This window comes from Scyliorhinus torazame, chromosome 20 (assembly GCF_047496885.1).
Source record: "Scyliorhinus torazame isolate Kashiwa2021f chromosome 20, sScyTor2.1, whole genome shotgun sequence".
In the NCBI taxonomy this organism is placed as follows: Eukaryota; Metazoa; Chordata; class Chondrichthyes; order Carcharhiniformes; family Scyliorhinidae; genus Scyliorhinus; species Scyliorhinus torazame.
Genome location: NC_092726.1, coordinates 81,156,881 through 81,182,433, shown reverse-complemented (window position 1 = coordinate 81,182,433; position 25,553 = coordinate 81,156,881). Strand labels below are relative to the sequence as shown.

The 25,553-nt window shown below is 53.3% G+C and overlaps 1 long non-coding RNA gene across 1 annotated transcript in view; it reads left to right on the top strand.

Moving 5' to 3' along the window:
* The first annotated feature begins 631 nt into the window (after positions 1-631).
* LOC140396761 (uncharacterized) overlaps positions 632-25,553 on the top strand; it is a 159,010-nt gene continuing 134,088 nt past the window's right edge. Inside the window, exons 1-4 of the long non-coding RNA XR_011936627.1 lie at positions 632-781; positions 8,047-8,200; positions 14,058-14,211; positions 20,372-20,525. This is a non-coding gene — a long non-coding RNA (uncharacterized lncRNA). The remainder of the gene's footprint in view (positions 782-8,046; positions 8,201-14,057; positions 14,212-20,371; positions 20,526-25,553) is intronic.

Sequence of the window (25,553 nt, the reverse complement as noted above, 5' to 3'; positions counted from 1 at the left end):
AACTCGGTTATGGTTGTCGGTGAATGTTGAAATATTTGTATTTTTATCATACAAGTGTATTAATTGTATTCAAGCATCCCGATCCTTGCGCCTGTCTCCCTGATTGTACTAAACTATACGTTTTGTAAAGTACGCTCTTGTATTACGAAAAGCTTTATTTTAACTCTCCGAGGTCTCTCCCCTGCGGTTACACTGAGCGACGCTGTCTTGCAACATCTGTTGTTTATGACGCTTTCCCATTCCCTGGACACCAGTCAATCTCTCCCTGTCAGGCGGACTGAGTAACATTCGCAAACTATTGTGCTTTTCAGAAGTCAGTTTTGCAGATATTTGCTGAATTAATAGTTTAAATGAAAAGCACATAACAAAATACGAATCTTTGTCCTCACAGACAGACCGAATAACATTTGCAGCCTATTGTGCTTTTCAGATGTTAGTTTTGCAGATTCTTTGCTGAACTAATAGTTTTAAAGGAACCCCGAAACTGTCGGAGTCATGATTTCATCGTTGTTTCTATGCTTTTAACGCATTTTAAAAGTGCTAATTGTATTTAAAAAGTAATAACTTTAAAAGTTTTCTATACCATTTAAATATTGATAGGTATTTAAATGTGTATTTCTGCTCAAGATCTGAATGCCAGTTTAAGGGGCGTGTCTGTAACTCCCTTTGTCAATCGGGGCGGATCCTCACCTGGTTCACACTGAAACTCCAAGCTGCCTGTTTCCCAGGACAACACTGCTGCAGGGTGAAGGAGATGGATCAGCTGCAGTCTGCCGGACAGGTAAACCTGGGTGTTTGATTTGGCGCAGGCAGCGGGTTAGAGAACTGAACTAAATCAGTCCGTAAACTGATGGATTGTTTGAGCGTTTGAAATGAGCTCTGGCGGCTGAGAGTCAGCGCACAGATTGGGATTGAGAGAATTCAGTGGGATTAAGAGAATTCAGTGGGATTGAGAGAATTCAGTGCCCAGACTAGAAAGGCAGGATGGTCAACTCGATTGTTGTTGCAGGTGAATGTTTCAATACTTGCTGATTTTCTCTCTATGAATGTAATAACTGTCTTTGAGCCTCGCTGCCGTTGAGCCTGTTTCTAGAATTATGCTGTATTTTACATTTTGTAAAGGCGGCTCTTGTATTGTGAAAAGCTGTCTGTGTCCTGCGGGGACACTGAGTGACGCTCACTTCCATCAGCTGCTGTTTATGACGCTTTCCAATTCCCTGGAGACCAGCCAATCGCTGGCCTCTCAGACAGACCGTATAATACACCTGCTCCATTGTGTTTTTTCCGAATTCTGTCTTGATCATCCTTTGCTGAATTAGGAATTTTAAAAATACTTTGATCCTGCAGGAGGAGAGTAAGCCAGGTTTGAAAACCAATTCTTGAATCTCCAAAACACTATTAGTGAAGTGTCCAACATCCTGCTGGAGACAAGAGATGAAATCAAATTGTTCCAAACAGGCACCACAGTGAGCCAGGTTCAAATGTATACAGAGAAATCGCTCGGGTTTCCAGAACAACTTGGTTGTCACTCAGTTGTTGTTGCTGCCCGAAGGTGGGATGCAGCGCACTGCCTTCTCCAATCACCCACATTGCAGAATGGTTTAAACACCAGCAAGATTTATTCTGCTGCTTTCCTGATGTTCCATTATTGTGGGTGTGTGTTTTGTGGACGTATGTGTGTGCTAATGGATTCGTGTGTGTGTTAATGGATGTGTATGTCCGTTAATGGATGCGTGTGTCACTGGATGTGTATGTGTCACTGGAGGTGTGTGTGTTAATGGATGTGTGTGCGTGTCACTGGATGTGTGTGTGTTAATGGATGTGTGTGCGTGTCACTGGATGCCTGTGAGTGTGTTCATGTGTGTGTTAATGGATGTGTGTGCGTGTCACTGGATGCCTGTGAGTGAGTTCATGTGTGTGTCTTAATGGATGTATGTGCGTGTTAATGGATGTATGTGTGCTAATGGACGTGAGTGTCACTGGATCAGTGTGTGCGTTAATGGATGTGTGTGTCACTGGAAGAGTGTGTGTGTTAATGGAAGTGTGTGTTGTCTCCTCCACTCACTACTTCACTCTCTCTCACTCTCACTCCCCTCACTGTCTCCCACTGTCACACACCTCACTGTCTCCCACTTTCACTCCCCTCACTGTCTCCTACTCTCACTCCCCTCACTGTCTCCCACTCTCACTCCCCTCACTGTCTCCCAATCTCACTCCCCTCAGTGTCTCCCCCTCTCACACCCCTCACTGTCACCCACTCTCACTCCCCTCACTGTCTCCCCACACTCACACCCCTCACTGTCTCCCACTCTCACACCCCTCACTGTCTCCCACTCATACTCCCCTCACTGTCTCCCACTCTCACACCCCTCACTGTCTCCCCACTCTCACAGCCCTCACTGTCTCCCACACTCACACGCCTCACTGTCTCCCACTCTCACACGCCTCACTGTCTCCCCACTCTCACGCCTCACTGTCACCCACTCAGAAACCCCTCACTGTCTCCCACTCAGAAACCCCTCACTGTCTCCCACTCCCACTCCCCTCACTGTCTCCCACTCTCACACACCTCACTGTCTCTCCCTCTCGCTCCCCTCACTGACTCCCACTCTCACAAACCTCACTGTCTCCCACTCTCACTCCCCTCACTCCCACTCTCACACCCCTCACTGTCTCACCCTCTCACTCACCTCAGTGTCTCCCCCTCTCACAACCCTCACTGTCTCCCACTCTCACACACCTCACTATCTACCACTCTCACTCCCCTCACTGTCTCCCATTCTCACACCCCTCACTATCTCCCACTATCACTCCCCTCACTGTCTCCCGCTCTCACTCCCCTCACTATCTCCCACGCTCACTCCCCTCACTGTCTCCCACTCCCACCTCCCTCACTGCCTCCCACTCTCACTCCCCTCACTGTCTCCGACTCTCACTCCCCTCACTCTCTCCCACTGTCACTCCCCTCACTGTCACACACTGTCACTCCCTTCACTGTCTCGCACTCTCACTCCGCTCACTGTCTCCCACTCTTACACACCTCACTGTCTCCCACTCTCACTCTCCTCACTGTCTCCCACTCGCGAACCCCTCACGGTCTCCCACTCTCACTCCTCTCACTGTCCCCCACTCTCACTCCCCTCACTGTCTCCCACTCTCAAACACCTCACTGTCTCCCACTCTCATTCCCCTCACTGTCGCCCACTCTCACTCCCCTCACTGCCTCCCCCTCTAACTCCCCTCACTGCCTCCCCCTCTAACTCCCCTCACTGTCTCCCACTCTCACTCACCTCACTGTCTCCTACTCTCACTCCCCTCACTATCTCCCAGTCTCACTCCACTCACTGTCTCCCACTCTCACACCCCTCACTGTCTCCCACTCTCACTCCCCTCACTGTTTCCCACTCTCACTCCCCTCACTGTCACCCACTCTCACTCCCCTCACTGTCTCGCACTCTCACTCCCCTCACTGTCTCCCACTCTCACTCCCCTCACTGTCTCCCACTCTCACTACCCTCACTGCCTCCCACTCTAACTCCCCTCACTGTCGCCCACCTCTCACACCCCTCACTGTCTCCAACTCTCACTCCCCTCACGGTTCCCCACTCTCACTCCCCTCACTGTCTCTCACTCTCACTCCCCTTAATGTCTCCCACTCTCACAACACTCACTCTCTCCCACTCTTACACCCCTCACTGTTTCCCACTCTCACTCGCCTCACTGTCTCCCACTCTCACTCCCCTCACTGTCTCCCACTCTCACTCCCCACAGTGTCTCCCACTCTCACTCCCCTCACTGTCTCCCACTCTCACTCCCCTCACTGTCTCCCACTCTCACTCCTCTCACTGTTTCCCACTCTCACTCCCCTCACTGTTTCCCACTCTCACTCCCCTCACTGTCACCCACTCTCACTCCCCTCACTGTCTCGCACTCTCACTCCCCTCACTGTTTCCCACTCTCACTCCCCTCACTGTCACCCACTCTCACTCCCCTCACTGTCTCGCACTCTCACTCCCCTCACTGTCTCCCACTCTCACTCCCCTCACTGCCTCTCACTCTCACTCCCCTCACTGTCTCCCACTCTCACTCCCCTCACTGTCTCCCACTCACACACACCTCACTGCCTCCCACTCTCACACCCCTCACTGTCTGCACTCACAGCCCTCACTGTCTCCCACTCTCACTCCCCTCACTGTCTCCCACTCTCACTCCCCTCACTGTTTCCCACTCTCATTCCCCTCACTGTCTCCCACTCTCACTCCCCTCACTGTCTCCCACACTCATTCCCCTCACTGTCTCCCACCCTCACTCCCCTCACTGTCTCCCACTCTCACACACCTCAATGTCTGCACTCTCACTCACCTCATTGTCTCCAACTCTCACGACCCTTACTGTCTCCCACTCTCACTCCCCTCACTGTCTCCCACTCTCACTCCCCTTACTGTCTCCCACTCTCCCACCCCTCATTGTCTCCCACTCTCACTCCCCTCAATGTCTCCCAATCTCACTCCCCTCACTTTCTCCCACTCTCACAACCCTGACTGTCTCCCACTCGCACTCCCTCAATGTCTCGCACTCTCACTCCCCTCACTGTTTCCCTCTCTTACTCCCCTCACTGACTCCCACTCTCACTCCCTCACTGACTCCCAACCCTCACTGTCACCCGCTCTCACTCTCCTCACTGTCACACACTCTCACACCCCTCACTGTCTGCACTCTCACTCCCCTCACTGTCTCCACTCTCACTCCCCTCACTGTCTCCCACTCCCTCTCCCCTCACTGTCTGTGAATCTCACTCCCCTCACTGTCTCCCACTCTCACTCCCCTCGCTGTCTCCCACTCTCACACGCCTCACTGTCTCCCACTCTCATTCCCCTCACTGCCTCCCACTCTCACTCCCCTCACTGTCGCCCACTCTCACACCCCTCACTCTCTCTCACTCTCACTCCCCTCACTGTCACCCACTCTCACACCCCTCACTGTCACCCACTCTCACTCCCCTCACTGTCTCCCACTCTCATTCCCCTCACTGACTCCCACTCTCACTCCCCTCACTGTCTCCCACTCTCACTCCCCTCCCTCTTTCCCACTCTCACTCCCTTCACTGGCTCCCACTCATCTCTCTGTCTCCCACTCACACTACCCTCACTGTCTCCCACTCTCACTCCCCACACTGTCTCCCACTCAGAATCCCCTCACTGTCTCCCACTCTCACTCCCGTAACTGTCTCCCACTCTCACTCCCCTCACTGTCTCCCACTCTCACTCCCCTCACTGTCTCCCACTCTCACTCCCCTCACTGTTTCCCACTAACACTCCCCTCACGGTCACCCAGTCTCACTCCCCGTAATGTCTCCCAGTCTGACACTCTTCAATGTCTCCACACTCACTAATCTCACTGTCTCCCACTCTCGCACCCCTCACCGATTCCCACTCAAACCCTCTCTGTTACCTACTCTCACGCCCCTTCTTATCTTCCATTGTCACTCCCCTCATTGCCTCACAGTCGAAAACACCGCACTGTCTCCCATTCTCACAAAACTCACCGTCTCACACTCTCACTCCCCTCACTGTCTCCTACCTTAATAACCCAAACTGTCATCCACTCTCCCACACCTCACTGTCTCCCACTCTCACTCCCCTCACTGTCTCCCACTTTCACTCCCCTCACTGCCTCCCACTCTCACACCCCTCACTGTCACACACTCTCACACCCCTCACTGTCTGCACACTCACTCCCCTCACTGTCTCCCACTCTCACTACCCTCACTGTCTCCCACTCTCACTCCCCTCACTGTTTGTGAATCTCACTCCCCTCACTGTCTCCCACTCTCACACCCCTCACTGTCTCCCACTCTCATTCCCCTCACTGCCTCCCACTCTCACTCCCCTCACTGTCTCCCACTCTCACACCCCTCACTATCTCCCACTCTCACTCCCCTCCCTGTCACCCACTCTCACACCCCTCACTGTCACCCTCTCTCACTCCCCTCACTGTCTCCCACTCTCACTCCCCTCACTGTCTCCCACTCTCACACCACTCAATGTCTCCCACTCTCATTCCCCTCACTGTCTCCCACTCTCAATCCCCTCACTGTCTCCCACTCTCACTCCCCTCACTGTCTCCCACTCTCACTCTCCTCACTGTCTACCACTCTCACTCCCCTCACTGTCGCCCACTCTCACACGCCTCACTATCTTCAATTCCGACACCCCTCACTCTGTCCCATTCTCACACCTCTTTTTGTCTCCCATTCACACACCTCATTGTTTCCCAACATCACACATTTTACTGTCCCCGTCTTTCATTCCCTCACTGTATCCCACCCTCACTCCTCACTGTATCCCTCGCTCACAACCCTCACTGTCTCCCACTCAAACGTCTCTGTTACTTACTCTGACAGCCCTCATTATCTTCCACTCTGACACGCCTCACTGACTCCCACTCCAAAACACCTCACTCTCTCCCACTCTCACGCACCTCACTTTCTCCCACTCTAACAACCCTCACAGTCTTCCTCTCTAACATCCCTCACTGTCTCCCACTCGTAGTCGCCTCACTCTATTCCACACTCACACCCCTCACTCTCTCCCTCTCTCAAGCCCCTCATTGTCTCTCAATCCCACTCTCCTCACTGTCTCCTTCTCTCATTCCCCTCATTGGCTCCCACTCTCACAACCCACACCCTCTCCCGCTCTCACTCCCCTCACTGTCTCCTACCTTAATATCCCTCACTCTCACCCACTCTCCCACACCTCACTGTCTCTCACTCTTAAACCCCTCACTATCTCTAATTCTCGCTCTCCTCATTATCTCCCACTCTCACACCCCTCACTATCTACCACTCTCACACACCTCATTGTGTCCCACTCTCATTCGCCTCTCGGTCTCCCACGCTCACTCCCCTCACTGTCTCCCACTCTCACACACCTCACTGTCTCCCACTCTCACACCCCTCATTGTCACACACTCTCACACCCCTCACTGCCTGCACTCGCACTCCCCTCACTGTCTCCCACTCTTACTCCCCTCACTGTCACCCACTCTCACACCCCTCACTGCCTACCACTCTAACTCCCCTCACTGTCTCCCACTCTAACTCCCCTCATTGTCTGCCACTCTCACTCCCATCACTGTCTCCCACTATCACACACCTCACTCTCAACTCTCACTCCCCTCACTGCCTTCCACTCTAACTCCCCTCACCGTCTCCCACTCTTACTCACCTCACGCTCAACTCTCACTTTCCTCACTGCCTTCCACTCTCACTCCCCTCACTGTCTCCAACTCTCACACCCTACAATCTCTGAAAACCTAACTCCCAATCTCACACGCATTAGTAAGGAGATTGTGTAAACGGCTGAGATACAGACAGAGATCGGGATTGAGAGATTTCAGTGAGCAGGCTGGAAAAGGAGAATGCTCAACTCGATTATGGTTGTCGGTGAATGTTGAAATATTTTTATCATACAAGTGTATTAATTGTATTCAAGCCTCCCGATCCTTGTGCCTGTCTCCCTGATTGTACTAAACTATACGTTTTGTAAAGGATGCTCTTGTATTACGAAAAGCTTTATTCTTACTCCCCGAGGTCTCTCCCCTGCGGTTACACTGAGCGACGCTGTCTTGCAACATCTGTTGTTTATGACGCTTTCCCATTCCCTGGACACCAGTAAATCTCTCCCTGTCAGGCGGACTGAGTAACATTCGCAAACTATTGTGCTTTTCAGAAGTCAGTTTTGCAGATATTTGCTGAATTAATAGTTTAAAAGAAAAGCACATAACAAAATACGAATCTTTGTCCTCACAGACAGACCGAATAACATTTGCAGCCTATTGTGCTTTTCAGATGTTAGTTTTGCAGATTCTTTGCTGAACTAATAGTTTTAAAGGAACCCCGAAACTGTCGGAGTCATGATTTCATCGCTGTTTCTATGCTTTTAACGCATTTTAAAAGTGCTAATTGTATTTAAAAAGTAATAACTTTAAAAGTTTTCTATACCATTTAAATATTGATAGGTATTTAAATGTGTATTTCTGCTCAAGATCTGAATGCCAGTTTAAGGGGCGTGTCTGTAACTCCCTTTGTCAATCGGGGCGGATCCTCACCTGGTTCACACTGAAACTCCAAACTGCCTGTTTCCCAGGACAACACTGCTGCAGGGTGAAGGAGATGGATCAGCTGCAGTCTGCCGGACAGGTAAACCTGGGTGTTTGATTTGGCGCAGGCAGCGGGTTAGAGAACTGAACTAAATCAGTCCGTAAACTGATGGATTGTTTGAGCGTTTGAAATGAGCTCTGGCGGCTGAGAGTCAGCGCACAGATTGGGATTGAGAGAATTCAGTGGGATTAAGAGAATTCAGTGGGATTGAGAGAATTCAGTGCCCAGACTAGAAAGGCAGGATGGTCAACTCGTTGTTGTTGCAGGTGAATGTTTCAATAGTTGCTGATTTTCTCTCTATGAATGTAATAACTGTCTTTGAGCCTCGCTGCCGTTGAGCCTGTTTCTAGAATTATGCTGTATTTTACATTTTGTAAAGGCGGCTCTTGTATTGTGAAAAGCTGTCTGTGTCCTGCGGGGACACTGAGTGACGCTCACTTCCATCAGCTGCTGTTTATGACGCTTTCCAATTCTCTGGAGAGCAGCCAATCGCTGGCCTCTCAGACAGACCGTATAATACACCTGCTCCATTGTGTTTTTTCCGAATTCTGTCTTGATCATCCTTTGCTGAATTAGGAGTTTTAAAAATACTTTGATCCTGCAGGAGGGAAGTAAGCCAGGTTTGAAAACCATTTCTTGAATCTCCAAAACACTATTAGTGAAGTGTCCAACATCCTGCTGGAGAAAAGAGATGAAATCAAATTGTTCCAAACAGGCACCACAGTGAGCCAGGTTCAAATGTATACAGAGAAATCGCTCGGGTTTCCAGAACAACTTGGTTGTCACTCAGTTGTTGTTGCTGCCCGAAGGTGGGATGCAGCGCACTGCCTTCTCCAATCACCCACATTGCAGAATGGTTTAAACACCAGCACGATTTATTCTGCTGCTTTCCTGATGTTCCATTATTGTGTGTGTGTGTTTTGTGGACGTATGTGTGTGCTAATGGATTCGTGTGTGTGTTAATGGATGTGTATGTCCGTTAATGGATGCGTGTATCACTGGATGTGTATGTGTCACTGGAGGTGTGTGTGTTAATGGATGTGTGTGCGTGTCACTGGATGTGTGTGTGTTAATGGATGTGTGTGCGTGTCACTGGATGCCTGTGAGTGTGTTCATGTGTGTGTTAATGGATGTGTGTGCGTGTCACTGGATGCCTGTGAGTGAGTTCATGTGTGTGTCTTAATGGATGTATGTGCGTGTTAATGGATGTATGTGTGCTAATGGACGTGAGTGTCACTGGATCAGTGTGTGCGTTAATGGATGTGTGTGTCACTGGAATAGTGTGTGTGTTAATGGAAGTGTGTGTTGTCTCCTCCACTCACTACTTCACTCTCTCTCACTCTCACTCCCCTCACTGTCTCCCACTGTCACACCCCTCACTGTCTCCCACTTTCACTCCCCTCACTGTCTCCTACTCTCACTCCCCTCACTGTCTCCCACTCTCACTCCCCTCACTGTCTCCCACTCTCACTCCCCTCAGTGTCTCCCCCTCTCACACCCCTCACTGTCACCCACTCTCACTCCCCTCACTGTCTCCACACACTCACACCCCTCACTGTCTCCCACTCTCACACCCCTCACTGTCTCCCACTCACACTCCCCTCACTGTCTCCCACTCTCACACCCCTCACTGTCTCCCCACTCTCACACCCCTCACTGTCTCCCACACTCACACGCCTCACTGTCTCCCACTCTCACACGCCTCACTGTCTCCCCACTCTCACGCCTCACTGTCTCCCCACACTCACACCCCTCACTGTCTCCCACTCTCACTCCCCTCACTGTCTCCCACTCTCACAAACCTCACTGTCTCCCACTCTCACTCCCCTCACTGTCTCCCACTCTCACAAACCTCATTGTCTCCCACTATCACTCACCTCACGGTCTCGCAGTCTCACTCCCTTCAATGTCTCCACACTCACTAATCTCACTGTCTCCCACTCTCGCACCACTCACCGTTTCCCACTCAAACCGGCTCTGTTACACATTCTCACACCCCTTCTTATCTTCCACTGTCACTCCCCTCATTCTCTCACAGTCTAAAACACCGCACTGTCTCCCATTCTCACAAAACTCACCGTTTCCGACTATCATACCCCTCACTTTCTCAAACTCTCAGAAACCTCACTATCTCCCACTCTCACACCCCTCACTGTATCCCACTCTCACTCCCCTCACTGTCTCCCACTCTCACACCCCTCACTGTCACGTTTTCTCACTCCCCTCACTGTCTGCACTCAGCCCCCTCACTGTCTCCAACTCTCACTCCCCTCACTGTCTCCCACTCTCACTCCCCTCACTGTCTCGCACTCTCACTCCCCTCACTGTCTCCCACTCTCACTCCCCTCACTGTCTCCCACTCTTACTCCCCTCACTGTTCCCACTCTCACTCCCCTCACTGTCTCCCACTCTCACTCACCTCACTGTCTCCCACTCTCACTCCTCTCACTGTCTCCCACTCTCACTCCCCTCACTGTCTCCCACTCTCACTCCCCTCACTGTCTCCCACTCTCACTCCCCTCCCTGTCACCCACTCTCACACCCCTCACTGTCTCCCACTCTCACTCCCCTCACTGTTCCCACTCTCACTCCCCTCACTGTCTCCCACTCTCACTCACCTCACTGTCTCCCACTCTCACTCCTCTCACTGTCTCCCACTCTCACTCCCCTCACTGTCTCCCACTCTCACTCCCCTCACTGTCTCCCACTCTCACTCCCCTCCCTGTCTGCACTCACACCCCTCACTGTATGCCACTCTCACTCCCCTCACTGTCTCCCACTCTCACACCCCTCACTGTCACGTTTTCTCACTCCCCTCACTGTCTGCACTCAGCCCCCTCACTGTCTCCAACTCTCACTCCCCTCACTGTCTCCCACTCTCACTCCCCTCACTGTCTCGCACTCTCACTCCCCTCACTGTCTCCCACTCTCACTCCCCTCACTGTCTCCCACTCTCACTCCCCTCACTGTTCCCACTCTCACTCCCCTCACTGTCTCCCACTCTCACTCACCTCACTGTCTCCCACTCTCACTCCTCTCACTGTCTCCCACTCTCACTCCCCTCACTGTCTCCCACTCTCACTCCCCTCACTGTCTCCCACTCTCAGTCCCCTCCCTGTCTGCACTCACTCTCCTCACTGTCTCCCACTCTCACTCCCCTCACTGTCTCACACTCTCACTCCCCTCACTGTCTCCCACTTTCACTCCCCTCACTGTCTCCCACTCTCACTCCCCTCACTGTCTCCCACTCCCACTCCCCTCACTGTCTGCACTCTCACTCCCCTCACTGTCTCCCACTCTCACTCCCCTCACTGTCTCCCACTCTCACTCCCCTCACTGTCTACACTCTCACTCACCTCACTGTCTCCTACTCTCACTCCCCTCACTATCTCCCAGTCTCACTCCACTCACTGTCTCCCACTCTCGCTCCCCTCCCTGTCGCCCACCTCTCACACCCCTCACTGTCTCCCACTCTCACTCCCCTCACTGTTCCCCACTCTCACTCCCCTCACTGTGTCCCACTCTCACTCCCCTCACTGTCTCCCACTCTCACTCCCCTCACTGTCTCCCACTCTCACTACCCTCACTGTCTCCCACTCTAACTCCCCTCACTGTCGCCCACCTCTCACACCCCTCACTGTCTCCAACTCTCACTCCCCTCACGGTTCCCCACTCTCACTCCCCTCACTGTCTCTCACTCTCACTCCCCTCACTGTCTCCCACTCTCACAACACTCACTTTCTCCCACTCTTACACCACTCACTGTCTCCCACTGTCACTCGCCTCACTGTCTTCCACTCTCACTCCCCTCACTGTCTCCCACTCACACCACTCACTGTCACGTTTTCTCACTCGCCTCACTGTCTCAAACTCTCACTCCCCTCACTGTCTCCCACTCTCACTCCCCTCACTGTCTCCCACTCTCACTCCCCTCACTGTCTCCCACTCCCCCTCCCCTCACTGTCTCCCTCTCTCACTCCCCTCATTGTCTCCCACTCTCACTCACCTCACTGTCTCCCACTCTCACTACCCTCAGTGTCTCTCCCTCTCGCTCCCCTCACTGTCTCCCACTCTCACACCCCTCACTGTCTCCCACTCTCACTCCCCTCACTGTCTCCCACTCTCACACACCTCACTGTCTCTCCCTCTCACTCCCCTCAGTGTCTCCCCCTCTCACACCCTCACTGCCTCCCACTCACACTCCCCTCACTGTTTCCCCCTCTCACTCCCCTCACGGTCTCCCACTCTCACTCCCCTCACTGTTTCCCACTCTCACTCCCCTCACTGTTTCCCACTCTCACACCCTCATTGTCTCCCACTCTAACACCCCTCACTATCTCCCACTCTCACTCCCCTCACTGTCTCCCATTCTCACACCCCTCACTATCTCCCACTCTCACTCCCCTCACTGTCTCCCACTCTCACTCCCCTCACTGTCTCCCACCCTCACTCCCCTCACTGTCTCCCACTCTCACTCCCCTCACTGTCTCCCACTCTCACTCCTCTCACTGTGCCCCACTCTCACACCACTCACTGTCTCCCACTCACACTCCACTCACTGTCTCCCCCTCTCACTCCCCTCACGGTCTCCCACTCTCGCACCCCTCACTGTCTCCCACTCTCACACCCCTCACTGTCTCCTATTCTCACTCCCCTCACTGTCTCCCAGTCTAACTCCCCTCACTGTCTACCTCTCTCACTCCCCTCACTGTCTCCCTCTCTCACACCCCTCACTGTCTCCCACTCTCACACCACTCATTGTCACACACTCTCACACCCCTCACTGCCTGCACTCGCACTCCCCTCACTGTCTCCCTCTCTCACTCCCCTCACTGTCACCCAGTCTGACTCCCCTCACTGTCTCCCACTCTCACTCCAATCACTGATTGCACTTTCACTCCCCTCACTGCCTACCACTCTAACTCCCCTCACTGTCTCCCACTCTAACTCCCCTCATTGTCTGCCACTCTCACTCCCATCACTGTCTCCCACTATCACACACCTCACTCTCAACTCTCACTCCCCTCACTGCCTTCCACTCTAACTCCCCTCACCGTCTCCCACTCTTACTCACCTCACGCTCAACTGTCACTTTCCTCACTGCCTTCCACTCTCACTCCCCTCACTGTCTCCAACTCTCACACCCTTCAATCTCTCAAAACCTAACTCCCAATCTCACACGCATTAGTAAGGAGATTGTGTAAACGGCTGAGATACAGACAGAGATCGGGATTTAGAGATTTCAGTGAGCAGGCTGGAAAAGCAGAATGCTCAACTCGATTATGGTTGTTGGTGAATGTTGAAATATTTTTATCATACAAGTGTATTAATTGTATTCAAGCCTCCCGATCCTTGTGCCTGTCTCCCTGATTGTACTAAACTATACGGTTTGTAAAGGATGCTCTTGTATTACGAAAAGCTTTATTCTTACTCCCCGTTGTCTCTCCCCTGCGGTTACACTGAGCGACGCTGTCTTGCAACATCTGTTGTTTATGACGCTTTCCCATTCCCTGGACACCAGTCAATCTCTCCCTGTCAGGCGGACTGAGTAACATTCGCAAACTATTGTGCTTTTCAGAAGTCAGTTTTGCAGATATTTGCTGAATTAATAGTTTAAAAGAAAAACACATAACAAAATACGAATGTTTGTCCTCACAGACAGACCGGATAACATTTGCAGCCTATTGTGCTTTTCAGGTGTTAGTTTTGCAGATTCTTTGCTGAACTAATAGTTTTAAAGGAACCCCGAAACTGTCGGAGTCATGATTTCATCGTTGTTTCTATGCTTTAAACGCATTTTAGAAGTGCTAATTGTATTTAAAATGTAATAACTTTTTAAAAGTTTTCTATACCATTTAAATATTGATAGATATTTAAATATATTTTTCTGCTCAAGATCTGAATGCCAGTTTAAGGGGCGTGTCTGTAACTCCCTTTGTCAATCGGGGCGGCTCCTCACCTGGTTCACACTGAAACTCCAAGCTGCCTGTTTCCCAGGACAACACTGCTGCAGGGTGAAGGAGATGGATCAGCTGCAGTCTGCCGGACAGGTAAACCTGGGTGTTTGATTTGGTGCAGGCAGCGGGTTAGAGAACTGAACTAAATCAGTCCGTAAACTGTTGGAGTGTTTGAACGTTTGAAATGAGCTCTGGCAGCTGAGAGTCAGCGCACAGATTGGGATTGAGAGAATTCAGTGGGATTAAGAGAATTCAGTGGGATTGAGAGAATTCAGTGCCCAGACTAGAAAGGCAGGATGGTCAACTCGATTGTTGTTGCAGGTGAATGTTTCAATAGTTGCTGATTTTCTCTCTATGAATGTAACAACTGTCTTTGAGCCTCGCTGCCGTTGACCCTGTTTCTAGAATTATGCTCCCACTCTCACTCCCCTCACTGTCACACACTCTCACTCCCCTCACTGTCTCCTACTCTCACTCCCCACACTGTGCCCCACTCTCACACCACTCACTGTCTCCCACTCTCACTCCCCTCACTGACTCCCACTCTCACTCCCCTCACTGTCTCCCACTCTCACTCCCCTCACTGTCTCCCACTCTCACTCCCCTCACTGTCTCCCACTCTCACTCCCCTCACTGTCTCCCACTCTCACTCCCCTCACTGTCTCCCACTCTCACTCCCCTCACTGTCTCCCATTCTCACTCCCCTCACTGTCTCCCACTCTCACTCCCCTCACTGTCTCACACTCTCACCCCCTCACTGTCTCCCACTCTCACTCCCCTCACTGTCTCCCTCTCTCACTCCCCTCACTGACTCCCACTCTCACTCCCCTCACTGTCTCCAACTCTCACTCCCCTCACTGTCTCCCACTCTCACTCCTCTCACTGTCTCCCACTCTCACTCCCCTCACTGTCTCCAACTCTCACTCCCCTCACTGTCTCCCACTCTCACCCCCCTCACTGTATCCCAACTCTCACACAGCTCACTGTCTCCCAACTCTCACACCCCTCACTGTCTCCCACTCTCACTCCCCTCACTGTCTCCCAATCTCACTCCCCTTACTGTCTCCCACTATCACCCCCTCACTGTCTCCCAACTCACACACCCCTCACTGTCTCCCACTCTCTCCCCCCTCACTGTCTCACACTCTCACAACCCTCACTGTCTCCCACTCCCCCTCCACTCACTGTCTCACACTCTCACTCCCCTCACTGTCTCCCAACTCTCACACCCCTCACTGTCTCCCACTCTCACTCCCCTCACTGTCTCCCACCTCTCACTCCCGTTACGGTCGCCCCTCTCACTCCCTCATTGTCACCCACTCCTTCTCCCTTTACAGTCTCCACTTTCATTCCCGTCACTGTCTCCCACTCTCACAAACCTCATTGTCTCCCACTCTCACTCCCCTCACTGTCTCCCAATCTCACTCCCCTTACTGTCTCCCACTATCACCCCCTCACTGTCTCCAAACTCTCACACCCCTCACTGTCTCCCACTCTCTCCCCCCTCACTGTCTCACACTCTCACAACCCTCACTGTCACCCACTCTCACTCCCCTCACTGTCTCTCACTCTCACTCCCCTCACTGTCTCCCACTCCCACTCCACTCACTGTCTCCCACTCTCACTCCCCTCACTGTCTCCCAACTCTCACACCCCTCACTGTCTCCCACTCTCACTCCCCTCACTGTCTCCCACTCTCACTCCCCTCACTGTCTCCCACTCCCACTCCACTCACTTTCTCCCACTCTCACTCCCCTCACTGTCTCCCAACTCTCACACCCCTCACTGTCTCCCACTCTCACTCCCCTCACTGTCTCCCACTCCCACTCCACTCACTGTCTCCCACTCTCACTCCCCTCACTGTCTCCCAACTCTCACACCCCTCACTGTCTCCCACTCTCACTCCCCTCACTGTCTCCCACCTCTCACTCCCGTTACGGTCGCCCCTCTCACTCCCTCATTGTCACCCACTCCTTCTCCCTTTACAGTCTCCACTTTCACTCCCGTCACTGTCTCCCACTCTCACAAACCTCATTGTCTCCCACTATCACTCACCTCACGGTCTCGCAGTCTCACTCCCTTCAATGTCCACACTCAGTAATATCACTGTCCCCCACTGTCGGACCCCTCACCGTTTCCCACTCAAGCCCTCTCTGTTACCCACTCTCACACCCCTTCTTATCTTCCACTGTCACTTCCCTCATTGCCTCACAGTCTAAAACACCTCACTGTCTCCCATTCTCACAAAACTCACCGTTTCCCACTATCATACCCCTCACTTTCCCGAACTCTCAGAAACCTCACTATCTCCCACTCTAACACCCTTCACGGTCCCCAACTCTCATTCACCTCACTGTATCCCACTCTCACAACCCACACCCTCTCCCACTCTCACTCCACTCACTGTCACCTACCTTAATACCCCTCACTGTCACACAATCTCCCACACCTCACTGTCTCTCACTCGAAAACCCCTCACTGTCTCTCATTCTCGCTCTCCTCACTGTCTCACAATTTCACTCCCCTCACTCTCTCCCACTCTCACCCCCCCAATCTCTCCCACTTTCATTCGCCTCTCTGTCTCCCACTCTCACACCCCTTACTGTCTCCCACTCTCACACACCGCACTGTCTCCCACTCTCACTCCCCTCACTGTCTCCCACTCTCACTCCCCTCACTGTCTCCCGTTCTCACTCCCCTCACTGTCTCCCAACCTCACTCCCCTCACTGTCTCCCACTCTCACTCCCCTCACTGTCTCCCACTCTCACTCCCCTCACTGTCTCCTACTCTCACACATCTCACTGTCTCCCACTCTCACTCCCCTCACTGTCTCCCACTCTCACTCCCCTCACTGTCTCCCACTCTAACTCCCCTCACTGTCTCCCACTCTCACTCCCCTCACTGTCTCCCACTCTCACTCCCCTCACTGTCTCCTACTCTCACTCCCCTCACTGTCTCCCACTCAAACCCTCTCTGTTACCCACTCTCACACTCCTCACTGTCTCCCTCTCTCACACATCTTACTCTCTCCCACTCTCACTCCCCTCACTGTCTCCCACTCTCACTCCCCTCACTGTCTCCCACTCTCACTCCCCTCACTGTCTCCCACTCTCACTCCCCTCACTGTCTCCCACTCTCACTCCCCTCACTGTCTTCCACTCTCACTCCCCTCACTGTCTCCCACTCTCACTCCCCTCACTGTCTCCCAGTCTCACTCCCCTCACTGTCTCCCACTCTCTCTCCCCTCACTGTCCCCCACTCTCGCTCTCCTCACTGTCTCCCACTCTCACTCCCCTCACTGTCTCCTACTCTCACACATCTCACTGTCTCCCACTCTCACTCCCCTCACTGTCTCCCACTCTATCTCACCTCTCTGTCTCCCATTCTCACTCCCCTCACTGTCTCCCACTCTCACTCCCCTCACTGTCTCCCACTCTCACTCCCCTCACTGTCTCCAACTCTCACTCCCCTCACTGTCTCCCACTCTCACTCCCCTCACTGTCTCCCACTCTCACTCCCCTCACTGTCTCCCACTCTCACTCCCCTCACTGTCTCCCACTCTCACTCCCTTCACTGTCTCCCACTCTCACTCCCCTCACTCTCTCCCACTCTCACTCCCCTCACTGTCTCTCACTCTCACTACCCTCACTGTCTCCCACTCTCACCCCCTCACTGTCTCCCACTCTAACTCCCGTCACTGTCTCCCACTCTCACTCGCCTCACTGGCTACCACTCAAACCCTCTCTGTTACCCACTCTCACACTCCTCACTGTCTCCCTCTCTCACACATCTTACTGTCTCCCACTCTCACTCCCCTCACTGTCTCCCACTCTCACTCCCCTCACTGTCTCCCACTCTCACTCCCCTCACGGTCTCCCACTCTCACTCCCTCACTGTCTCCCACTCTCACTCCCCTCACTGTCTTCCACTCTCACTCCCGTCACTGACTCCCACTCTCACTCCCCTCACTGTCTCCCAGTCTCACTCCCCTCACTGTCTCCCACTCTCTCTCCCCTCACTGTCCCCCACTCTCGCTCCCCTCACTGTCTCCCAGTCTCACTCCCCTCACTGTCTCCCACTCTCAATCCCCTCACTGTCTCCCACTCTCACTCCCCTCACTGTCTCCCACTCTCACTCCCCTAACTGTCTCCCACTCTCACTCCCCTCACTGTCTCCCACTCTCACTCCCTTCACTGTCTCCGACTCACTCCCCTCACTCTCTCCCACTCTCACTCCCCTCACTCTCTCCCACTCTCACTCCCCTCACTGTCTCTCACTCTCACTCCCCTCACTGTCTCCCACTCTTACCCCCTCACTGTCTCCCACTCTCACTCCCGTCACTGTCTCCCACTCTCACTCCCCTCACTGTCTCCCACTCTCACTCCCCTCACTGTCTCCCACTCTCACTCCCCTCACTGTCTCCCATTCTCACTCCCCTCACTGTCTCCCACTATCACTCCCCTCACTGTCTCCCACTCTCACTCCCCTCACTGTCTCCCACTCTCACTCCCCTCACTGTCTCCCACACCCACTCCCCTCACTGTCTTCCACTCTCTCTCCCCTCACTGTCTCCCACTCTCATTCCCCTCACTATCTCCCACTCTCACTCCCCTCACTGTCTCCCACTCTCACTCCCCTCACTGTCTCCCACTCTCACTCCCCTCACTGTCTCCCACTCTCACTCCTCTCACTGTCTCCCACTCTCACTCCCCTCACTGTCTCCCACTCTCACTCCCCTCACTGTCTCCCACTGTCACTCCCCTCACTGTCTCCCACTCTCACACCCCTCGCTATCTCCCACTCTCACTCTCCTCATTGTCTCTTACTCTCACACCCCTCACTGTCTCCCACTCTCACTCCCATTACAGTCTCCTCTTTCATTCCCTTTACTGTCTCCCACTCTCACTCCCCTCAAAATCTCCCACTCTCACTCCCCTCACTGTCTCCCACACTCACTCCCCTCACTGTCTCCCACTCTCACTCCCCTCACTGTCTCCAACTCTCACTCCCCTCACTGTCTCCCACTCTCACTCCCCTCACTGTCTCCCACTCTCACTCCCCTCACTGTCTCCCACTCTCAATCCCCTAACTGTCTCCCACTCTCACACCCCTCACTGTCTCCCACTCTCTCACCCCTCACTGCCTGCACTCGCACTCCCCTCACTGTCTCCCTCTCTCACTCCCCTCACTGTCACCCAGTCTGACTCCCCTCACTGTCTCCCACTCTCACTCCAATCACTGATTGCACTTTCACTCCCCTCACTGCCTACCACTCTAACTCCCCTCACTGTCTCCCACTCTAACTCCCCTCATTGTCTGCCACTCTCACTCCCATCACTGTCTCCCACTATCACACACCTCACTCTCAACTCTCACTCCCCTCACTGCCTTCCACTCTAACTCCCCTCACCATCTCCCACTCTTACTCACCTCACGCTCAACTGTCACTTTCCTCACTGCCTTCCACTCTCACTCCCCTCACTGTCTCCAACTCTCACACCCTTCAATCTCTCAAAACCTAACTCCCAATCTCACACGCATTAGTAAGGAGATTGTGTAAACGGCTGAGATACAGACAGAGATCGGGATTTAGAGATTTCAGTGAGCAGGCTGGAAAAGCAGAATGCTCAACTCGATTATGGTTGTTGGTGAATGTTGAAATATTTTTATCATACAAGTGTATTAATTGTATTCAAGCCTCCCGATCCTTGTGCCTGTCTCCCTGATTGTACTAAACTATACGGTTTGTAAAGGATGCTCTTGTATTACGAAAAGCTTTATTCTTACTCCCCGTTGTCTCTCCCCTGCGGTTACACTGAGCGACGCTGTCTTGCAACATCTGTTGTTTATGACGCTTTCCCATTCCCTGGACACCAGTCAATCTCTCCCTGTCAGGCGGACTGAGTAACATTCGCAAACTATTGTGCTTTTCAGAAGTCAGTTTTGCAGATATTTGCTGAATTAATAGTTTAAAAGAAAAACACATAACAAAATACGAATGTTTGTCCTCACAGACAGACCAGATAACATTTGCAGCCTATTGTGCTTTTCAGGTGTTAGTTTTGCAGATTCTTTGCTGAACTAATAGTTTTAAAGGAACCCCGAAACTGTCGGAGTCATGATTTCATCGTTGTTTCTATGCTTTAAACGCATTTTAGAAGTGCTAATTGTATTTAAAATGTAATAACTTTTTAAAAGTTTTCTATACCATTTAAATATTGATAGATATTTAAATATATTTTTCTGCTCAAGATCTGAATGCCAGTTTAAGGGGCGTGTCTGTAACTCCCTTTGTCAATCGGGGCGGCTCCTCACCTGGTTCACACTGAAACTCCAAGCTGCCTGTTTCCCAGGACAACACTGCTGCAGGGTGAAGGAGATGGATCAGCTGCAGTCTGCCGGACAGGTAAACCTGGGTGTTTGATTTGGTGCAGGCAGCGGGTTAGAGAACTGAACTAAATCAGTCCGTAAACTGTTGGAGTGTTTGAACGTTTGAAATGAGCTCTGGCGGCTGAGAGTCAGCGCACAGATTGGGATTGAGAGAATTCAGTGGGATTAAGAGAATTCAGTGGGATTGAGAGAATTCAGTGCCCAGACTAGAAAGGCAGGATGGTCAACTCGATTGTTGTTGCAGGTGAATGTTTCAATAGTTGCTGATTTTCTCTCTATGAATGTAACAACTGTCTTTGAGCCTCGCTGCCGTTGACCCTGTTTCTAGAATTATGCTCCCACTCTCACTCCCCTCACTGTCACACACTCTCACTCCCCTCACTGTCTCCTACTCTCACTCCCCACACTGTGCCCCACTCTCACACCACTCACTGTCTCCCACTCTCACTCCCCTCACTGACTCCCACTCTCACTCCCCTCACTGTCTCCCACTCTCACTCCCCTCACTGTCTCCCACTCTCACTCCCCTCACTGTCTCCCACTCTCACTCCCCTCACTTTCTCCCACTCTCACTCCCCTCACTGTCTCCCACTCTAACTTTCCTCACTGTCTCTCACTCTCATTCCCCTCACTGTCTCCCACTCTCACTCCCCTCACTGTCTCCCACTCTCACTCCCCTCACTGTCTCCCATTCTCACTCCCCTCACTGTCTCCCACTCTCACTCCCCTCACTGTCTCACACTCTCACCCCCTCACTGTCTCCCACTCTCACTCCCCTCACTGTCTCCCTCTCTCACTCCCCTCACTGACTCCCACTCTCACTCCCCTCACTGTCTCCAACTCTCACTCCCCTCACTGTCTCCCACTCTCACTCCTCTCACTGTCTCCCACTCTCACTCCCCTCACTGTCTCCAACTCTCACTCCCCTCACTGTCTCCCACTCTCACCCCCCTCACTGTATCCCAACTCTCACACAGCTCACTGTCTCCCAACTCTCACACCCCTCACTGTCTCCCACTCTCACTCCCCTCACTGTCTCCCAATCTCACTCCCCTCACTGTCTCCCAATCTCACTCCCCTTACTGTCTCCCAACTCACACACCCCTCACTGTCTCCCACTCTCTCCCCCCTCACTGTCTCACACTCTCACAACCCTCACTGTCTCCCACTCCCCCTCCACTCACTGTCTCCCACTCTCACTCCCCTCACTGTCTCCCAACTCTCACACCCCTCACTGTCTCCCACTCTCACTCCCCTCACTGTCTCCCACCTCTCACTCCCGTTACGGTCGCCCCTCTCACTCCCTCATTGTCACCCACTCCTTCTCCCTTTACAGTCTCCACTTTCATTCCCGTCACTGTCTCCCACTCTCACAAACCTCATTGTCTCCCACTCTCACTCCCCTCACTGTCTCCCAATCTCACTCCCCTTACTGTCTCCCACTATCACCCCCTCACTGTCTCCAAACTCTCACACCCCTCACTGTCTCCCACTCTCTCCCCCCTCACTGTCTCACACTCTCACAACCCTCACTGTCACCCACTCTCACTCCCCTCACTGTCTCTCACTCTCACTCCCCTCACTGTCTCCCACTCCCACTCCACTCACTGTCTCCCACTCTCACTCCCCTCACTGTCTCCCAACTCTCACACCCCTCACTGTCTCCCACTCTCACTCCCCTCACTGTCTCCCACTCTCACTCCCCTCACTGTCTCCCACTCCCACTCCACTCACTGTCTCCCACTCTCACTCCCCTCACTGTCTCCCAACTCTCACACCCCTCACTGTCTCCCACTCTCACTCCCCTCACTGTCTCCCACTCCCACTCCACTCACTGTCTCCCACTCTCACTCCCCTCACTGTCTCCCACTCTCACACCCCTCACTGTCTCCCACTCTCACTCCCCTCACTGTCTCCCACCTCTCACTCCCGTTACGGTCGCCCCTCTCACTCCCTCATTGTCACCCAGTCCTTCTCCCTTTACAGTCTCCACTTTCACTCCCGTCACTGTCTCCCACTCTCACAAACCTCATTGTCTCCCACTATCACTCACCTCACGGTCTCGCAGTCTCACTCCCTTCAATGTCCACACTCAGTAATATCACTGTCCCCCACTGTCGGACCCCTCACCGTTTCCCACTCAAGCCCTCTCTGTTACCCACTCTCACACCCCTTCTTATCTTCCACTGTCACTTCCCTCATTGCCTCACAGTCTAAAACACCTCACTGTCTCCCATTCTCACAAAACTCACCGTTTCCCACTATCATACCCCTCACTTTCCCGAACTCTCAGAAACCTCACTATCTCCCACTCTAACACCCTTCACGGTCCCCAACTCTCATTCACCTCACTGTATCCCACTCTCACAACCCACACCCTCTCCCACTCTCACTCCACTCACTGTCACCTACCTTAATACCCCTCACTGTCACACAATCTCCCACACCTCACTGTCTCTCACTCGAAAACCCCTCACTGTCTCTCATTCTCGCTCTCCTCACTGTCTCACAATTTCACTCCCCTCACTCTCTCCCACTCTCACCCCCCCAATCTCTCCCACTTTCATTCGCCTCTCTGTCTCCCACTCTCACACCCCTTACTGTCTCCCACTCTCACACACCGCACTGTCTCCCACTCTCACTCCCCTCACTGTCTCCCACTCTCACTCCCCTCACTGTCTCCCGTTCTCACTCCCCTCACTGTCTCCCAACCTCACTCCCCTCACTGTCTCCCACTCTCACTCCCCTCACTGTCTCCCACTCTCACTCCCCTCACTGTCTCCTACTCTCACACATCTCACTGTCTCCCACTCTCACTCCCCTCACTGTCTCCCACTCTCACTCCCCTCACTGTCTCCCACTCTAACTCCCCTCACTGTCTCCCACTCTCACTCCCCTCACTGTCTCCCACTCTCACTCCCCTCACTGTCTCCTACTCTCACTCCCCTCACTGTCTCCCACTCAAACCCTCTCTGTTACCCACTCTCACACTCCTCACTGTCTCCCTCTCTCACACATCTTACTCTCTCCCACTCTCACTCCCCTCACTGTCTCCCACTCTCACTCCCCTCACTGTCTCCCACTCTCACTCCCCTCACTGTCTCCCACTCTCACTCCCCTCACTGTCTCCCACTCTCACTCCCCTCACTGTCTTCCACTCTCACTCCCCTCACTGTCTCCCACTCTCACTCCCCTCACTGTCTCCCAGTCTCACTCCCCTCACTGTCTCCCACTCTCTCTCCCCTCACTGTCCCCCACTCTCGCTCTCCTCACTGTCTCCCACTCTCACTCCCCTCACTGTCTCCTACTCTCACACATCTCACTGTCTCCCACTCTCACTCCCCTCACTGTCTCCCACTCTATCTCACCTCTCTGTCTCCCATTCTCACTCCCCTCACTGTCTCCCACTCTCACTCCCCTCACTGTCTCCCACTCTCACTCCCCTCACTGTCTCCAACTCTCACTCCCCTCACTGTCTCCCACTCTCACTCCCCTCACTGTCTCCCACTCTCACTCCCCTCACTGTCTCCCACTCTCACTCCCCTCACTGTCTCCCACTCTCACTCCCTTCACTGTCTCCCACTCTCACTCCCCTCACTCTCTCCCACTCTCACTCCCCTCACTGTCTCTCACTCTCACTACCCTCACTGTCTCCCACTCTCACTCCCCTCACGGTCTCCCACTCTCACTCCCCTCACTGTCTCCCACTCTCACTCCCCTCACGGTCTCCCACTCTCACTCCCCTCACTGTCTCCCACTCTCACTCCCCTCACTGTCTTCCACTCTCACTCCCGTCACTGACTCCCACTCTCACTCCCCTCACTGTCTCCCAGTCTCACTCCCCTCACTGTCTCCCACTCTCTCTCCCCTCACTGTCCCCCACTCTCGCTCCCCTCACTGTCTCCCAGTCTCACTCCCCTCACTGTCTCCCACTCTCAATCCCCTCACTGTCTCCCACTCTCACTCCCCTCACTGTCTCCCACTCTCACTCCCCTAACTGTCTCCCACTCTCACTCCCCTCACTGTCTCCCACTCTCACTCCCTTCACTGTCTCCGACTCTCACTCCCCTCACTCTCTCCCACTCTCACTCCCCTCACTCTCTCCCACTCTCACTCCCCTCACTGTCTCTCACTCTCACTCCCCTCACTGTCTCCCACTCTTACCCCCTCACTGTCTCCCACTCTCACTCCCGTCACTGTCTCCCACTCTCACTCCCCTCACTGTCTCCCACTCTCACTCCCCTCACTGTCTCCCACTCTCACTCCCCTCACTGTCTCCCACTCTCACTCCCCTCACTGTCTCCCATTCTCACTCCCCTCACTGTCTCCCACTATCACTCCCCTCACTGTCTGCCACTCTCACTCCCCTCACTGTCTCCCACTCTCACTCCCCTCACTGTCTCCCACACCCACTCCCCTCACTGTCTTCCACTCTCTCTCCCCTCACTGTCTCCCACTCTCATTCCCCTCACTATCTCCCACTCTCACTCCCCTCACTGTCTCCCACTCTCACTCCCCTCACTGTCTCCCACTCTCACTCCCCTCACTGTCTCCCACTCTCACTCCTCTCACTGTCTCCCACTCTCACTCCCCTCACTGTCTCCCACTCTCACTCCCCTCGCTGTCTCCCACTGTCACTCCCCTCACTGTCTCCCACTCTCACACCCCTCGCTATCTCCCACTCTCACTCTCAACATTGTCTCTTACTCTCACACCCCTCACTGTCTCCCACTCTCACTCCCATTACAGTCTCCTCTTTCATTCCCTTTACTGTCTCCCACTCTCACTCCCCTCAAAATCTCCCACTCTCACTCCCCTCACTGTCTCCCACACTCACTCCCCTCACTGTCTCCCACTCTCACTCCCCTCACTGTCTCCAACTCTCACTCCCCTCACTGTCTCCCACTCTCACTCCCCTCACTGTCTCCCACTCTCACTCCCCTCACTGTCTCCCACTCTCAATCCCCTAACTGTCTCCCACTCTCACACCCCTCACTGTCTCCCACTCTCTCACCCCTCACTGTCGCACACTCTCACTCACTCA